Below are 5,852 nucleotides of genomic sequence, written 5' to 3'. Positions count from 1 at the left end.
TTCACCTTCTCCTTCTCCTTCTTCTACATCTTCTGCTTCTCCCTCCAGACTTCACCTTCTCCTTCTCCTTCTTCTGCTTCTTCTGATTCACCCTCCATACTTCACCTTCTCCTTCTCCTTCTTCTACTTCTTCTGATTCACCCTCCTGACTTCATCTTCTCCTTCTCCTTCTTCTACTTCTTCTGATTCACCCTCCTGACTTCACCTTCTCCTTCTACTTCTTCTGCTTCCTCTGATTCACCCTACAGACTTCACCTTCTCCTTCTCCTTCTTCTACGTCTTCTGCTTCACCCTCCAGACTTCACCTTCTCCTTCTCCTTCTTCTGCTTCTTCTGATTCACCCTCCAGACTTCACCTTCGCCTTCTCCTTCTTCTGCTTCCTCTGCTTCACCCTCCAGACTTCACCTTCTCCTTCTCCTTCTTCTACTTCTTCTGATTCATCCTCCAGACTTCACCTTCTCCTACTCCTTCTTCTACTTCTTCTGATTCACCCTCCAGACTTCACCTTCTCCTTCTCCTTCTTCTGCTTCTTCTGATTCACCCTCCTGACTTCACCTTCCCCTTCTCCTTCTTCTACTTCTTCTGATTCACCCTCCTGACTTCACCTTCTCCTTCTCCTTCTTCTACTTCTTCTGCTTCACCCTCCTGACTTCGCCTTCTCCTTCTCCTTCTTCTGCTTCTTCTGATTCACCCTCCAGACTTCACCTTCTCCTTCTCCTTCTTCTACTTCTTCTGCTTCTCTCTCCAGACTTCACCTTCTCTTCTGCTTCTTCTGATTCACCCTCCAGACTTCACCTTCTCCTTCTCCTTCTTCTACTTCTTCTGATTCACCCTCCAGACTTCACCTTCTCCTTCTCCTTCTTCTACTTCTTCTGATTCACCCTCCAGACTTCACCTTCTCCTTCTCCTTCTTCTACTTCTTCTGATTCACCCTCCTGAATTCACATTCGCCTCCTCCTTCTTCTACTTCTTCTGCTTCTCCCTCCAGACTTCACCTTCTCCTTCTCCTTCTTCTACTTCTTCTGATTCACCCTCCAGACTTCACCTTCTCCTTCTCCTTCTTCTGCTTCTTCTGATTCACCCTCCAGACTTCACCTTCTCCTTCTCCTTCTTCTGCTTCTTCTGATTCACCCTCCAGACTTCACCTTCTCCTTCTCCTTCTTCTACATCTTCTGATTCACCCTCCAGACATCACCTTCTCCTTCTCCTTCTTCTGCTTCTTCTGATTCACCCTCCTGACTTCACCTTCTCCTTCTGCTCCTTCTGCTTCTTCTGCTTCTTCTGCTTCACCCTCCTGACTTCACCTTCTCCTTCTCCTTCTTCTCCTTCTTCTGATTCACCCTCCAGACTTCACCTTCTCCTTCTCCTTCTTCTGCTTCCTCTGATTCACCCTCCTGACTTCATCTTCTCCTTCTCCTTCTTCTACTTCTTCTGATTCACCCTCCTGACTTCACCTTCTCCTTCTCCTTCTTCTGCTTCTTCTGATTCACCCTCCAGACTTCACCTTCTCCTTCTCCTTCTTCTGATTCACACTCCAGACTTCACCTTCTCCTTCTCCTTCTTCTGCTACTTCTGATTCGCCCTCCAGACTTCACCTTCTCCTTCTCCTTCTTCTGCTTCTTCTGATTCATCCTCCAGACTTCACCATCTCCTTCTCCTTCTTCTACTTCTTCTGATTCACCCTCCAGACTTCACCTTCTCCTTCTCCTTCTTCTACTTCTTCTGATCCACCCTCCAGACTTCACCTTCTCCTTCTCCTTCTTCTGCTTCCTCTGATTCACCCTCCTGACTTCACCTTCTCCTTCTCCTTCTTCGACTTCTTCTGATTCACCCTCCAGACTTCACCTTCTCCTTCTCCTTCTTCCACTTCTTCTGATTCACCCTCCTGACTTCACCTTCTCCTTCTCCTTCTTCTACTTCTTCTGCTTCACCCTCCTGACTTCACCGTCTCCTTCTCCTTCTTCTGCTTCCTCTGATTCACCCTCCAGACTTCACCTTCTCCTTCTCCTTCTTCTACTTCTTCTGATTCACCCTCCAGACTTCACCTTCTCCTTCTCCTTCTTCTGCTTCTTCTGATTCACCCTCCAGACTTCACCTTCTCCTTCTCCTTCTTCTACTTCTTCTGCTTCTCCCTCCAGACTTCACCTTCTCCTTCTCCTTCTACTGCTTCTTCTGATTCACCCTCCTGACTTCACCTTCTCCTTCTCCTTCTTCTGCTTCTTCTGATTCACCCTCCATACTTCACCTTCTCCTTCTCCTTCTTCTACTTCTTCTGATTCACCCTCCTGACTTCACCTTCTCCTTCTCCTTCTTCGACTTCTTCTGATTCACCCTCCTGACTTCACCTTCACCTTCTCCTTCTTCTGCTTCCTCTGATTCACCCTACAGACTTCACCTTCTCCTTCTCCTTCTTCTACTTCTTCTGCTTCACCCTCCAGACTTCACCTTCTCCTTCTCCTGCTTCTTCTGATTCACCCTCCAGACTTCAACTTCACCTTCTCCTTCTTCTGCTTCCTCTGATTCACCCTCCAGACTTCACCTCCTCCTTCTCCTTCTTCTACTTCTTCTGATTCACCCTCCAGACTTCACCTTCTCCTTCTCCTTCTTCTACTTCTTCTGCTTCACCCTCCAGACTTCACCTTCTCCTTCTCCTTCTTCTGCTTCTTCTGATTCACCCTCCTGACTTCACCTTCTCCTTCTTCTACTTCTTCTGATTCGCCCTCCTGACTTCACCTTCTCCTTCTCCTTCTTCTACTTCTTCTGCTTCACCCTCCTGACTTCGCCTTCTCCTTCTCCTTCTTCTGCTTCTTCTGATTCACCCTCCAGACTTCACCTTCTCCTTCTCCTTCTTCTACTTCTTCTGCTTCTCCCTCCAGACTTCACCTTCTCCTTCTCCTTCTTCTGCTTCTTCTGATTCACCCTCCAGACTTCACCTTCTCCTTCTCCTTCTTCTCCTTCTTCTGATTCACACTCCAGACTTCACCTTCTCCTTCTTCTGGTTCTTCTGATTCACCCTCCAGACTTCACCTTCGCCTTCTCCTTCTTCAACTTCTTCTGATTCACCCTCCAGACTTCACCTTCTCCTTCTGCTTCTTCTACTTCTTCTGCTTCACACTCCTGACTTCACCTTCTCCTTCTCCTTCTTCTGCTTCTTCTGATTCACCCTCCAGACTTCACCTTCTCCTTCTCCTTCTTCTACATCTTCTGCTTCTCCCTCCAGACTTCACCTTCTCCTTCTCCTTCTTCTGCTTCTTCTGATTCACCCTCCTGACTTCACCTTCTCCTTCTCCTTCTTCTGCTTCTTCTGATTCAACCTTCCATACTTCACCTTCTCCTTCTCCTTCTTCTACTTCTTCTGATTCACCCTCCTGACTTCACATTCTCCTTCTCCTTCTTCTACTTCTTCTGATTCACCCTCCAGACTTCACCTTCTCCTTCTCCTTCTTCTGCTTCTTCTGATTCACCCTCCTGACTTCACCTTCTCCTTCTTCTTCTTCTCCTTCTTCTGCTTCACCCTCCATACTTCACCTTCTCCTTCTCCTTCTTCTGCTTCTTCTGATTCACCATCCAGACTTCACCTTCTCCTTCTCCTTCTTCTACTTCTTCTGCTTCTCCCTCCAGACTTCACCTTCTCCTTCTCCTTCTTCTGCTTCTTCTGATTCACCCTCCTGACTTCACCTTCTCCTTCTCCTTCTTCTGCTTCTTCTGATTCAACCTTCCATACTTCACCTTCTCCTTCTCCTTCTTCTACTTCTTCTGATTCACCCTCCTGACGTCACATTCTCCTTCTCCTTCTTCTACTTCTTCTGATTCACCCTCCTGACTTCACCTTCTCCTTCTCCTTCTTCTACTTCTTCTGCTTCACCCTCCTGACTTCGCCTTCTCCTTCTCCTTCTTCTGCTTCTTCTGATTCACCCTCCAGACTTCACCTTCTCCTTCTCCTTCTTCTACTTCTTCTGCTTCTCCCTCCAGACTTCACCTTCTCCTTCTCCTTCTTCTGCTTCTTCTGATTCACCCTCCAGACTTCACCTTCTCCTTCTCCTTCTTCTCCTTCTTCTGATTCACACTCCAGACTTCACCTTCTCCTTCTTCTGGTTCTTCTGATTCACCCTCCAGACTTCACCTTCGCCTTCTCCTTCTTCAACTTCTTCTGATTCACCCTCCAGACTTCACCTTCTCCTTCTGCTTCTTCTACTTCTTCTGCTTCACACTCCTGACTTCACCTTCTCCTTCTCCTTCTTCTGCTTCTTCTGATTCACCCTCCAGACTTCACCTTCTCCTTCTCCTTCTTCTACATCTTCTGCTTCTCCCTCCAGACTTCACCTTCTCCTTCTCCTTCTTCTGCTTCTTCTGATTCACCCTCCATACTTCACCTTCTCCTTCTCCTTCTTCTACTTCTTCTGATTCACCCTCCTGACTTCATCTTCTCCTTCTCCTTCTTCTACTTCTTCTGATTCACCCTCCTGACTTCACCTTCTCCTTCTACTTCTTCTGCTTCCTCTGATTCACCCTACAGACTTCACCTTCTCCTTCTCCTTCTTCTACGTCTTCTGCTTCACCCTCCAGACTTCACCTTCTCCTTCTCCTTCTTCTGCTTCTTCTGATTCACCCTCCAGACTTCACCTTCGCCTTCTCCTTCTTCTGCTTCCTCTGCTTCACCCTCCAGACTTCACCTTCTCCTTCTCCTTCTTCTACTTCTTCTGATTCATCCTCCAGACTTCACCTTCTCCTACTCCTTCTTCTACTTCTTCTGATTCACCCTCCAGACTTCACCTTCTCCTTCTCCTTCTTCTGCTTCTTCTGATTCACCCTCCTGACTTCACCTTCCCCTTCTCCTTCTTCTACTTCTTCTGATTCACCCTCCTGACTTCACCTTCTCCTTCTCCTTCTTCTACTTCTTCTGCTTCACCCTCCTGACTTCGCCTTCTCCTTCTCCTTCTTCTGCTTCTTCTGATTCACCCTCCAGACTTCACCTTCTCCTTCTCCTTCTTCTACTTCTTCTGCTTCTCTCTCCAGACTTCACCTTCTCTTCTGCTTCTTCTGATTCACCCTCCAGACTTCACCTTCTCCTTCTCCTTCTTCTACTTCTTCTGATTCACCCTCCAGACTTCACCTTCTCCTTCTCCTTCTTCTACTTCTTCTGATTCACCCTCCAGACTTCACCTTCTCCTTCTCCTTCTTCTACTTCTTCTGATTCACCCTCCTGAATTCACATTCGCCTCCTCCTTCTTCTACTTCTTCTGCTTCTCCCTCCAGACTTCACCTTCTCCTTCTCCTTCTTCTACTTCTTCTGATTCACCCTCCAGACTTCACCTTCTCCTTCTCCTTCTTCTGCTTCTTCTGATTCACCCTCCAGACTTCACCTTCTCCTTCTCCTTCTTCTGCTTCTTCTGATTCACCCTCCAGACTTCACCTTCTCCTTCTCCTTCTTCTACATCTTCTGATTCACCCTCCAGACATCACCTTCTCCTTCTCCTTCTTCTGCTTCTTCTGATTCACCCTCCTGACTTCACCTTCTCCTTCTGCTCCTTCTGCTTCTTCTGCTTCTTCTGCTTCACCCTCCTGACTTCACCTTCTCCTTCTCCTTCTTCTCCTTCTTCTGATTCACCCTCCAGACTTCACCTTCTCCTTCTCCTTCTTCTGCTTCCTCTGATTCACCCTCCTGACTTCATCTTCTCCTTCTCCTTCTTCTACTTCTTCTGATTCACCCTCCTGACTTCACCTTCTCCTTCTCCTTCTTCTGCTTCTTCTGATTCACCCTCCAGACTTCACCTTCTCCTTCTCCTTCTTCTGATTCACACTCCAGACTTCACCTTCTCCTTCTCCTTCTTCTGCTACTTCTGATTCGCCCT

Source organism: Somniosus microcephalus, unplaced genomic scaffold, assembly GCF_052327205.1.
Source record: "Somniosus microcephalus isolate GS21.2 unplaced genomic scaffold, FLI_Smic_1.0 scaffold215, whole genome shotgun sequence".
NCBI classification, from domain to species: domain Eukaryota; kingdom Metazoa; phylum Chordata; class Chondrichthyes; order Squaliformes; family Somniosidae; genus Somniosus; species Somniosus microcephalus.
Note: the sequence above shows the minus strand (reverse complement) of the source record.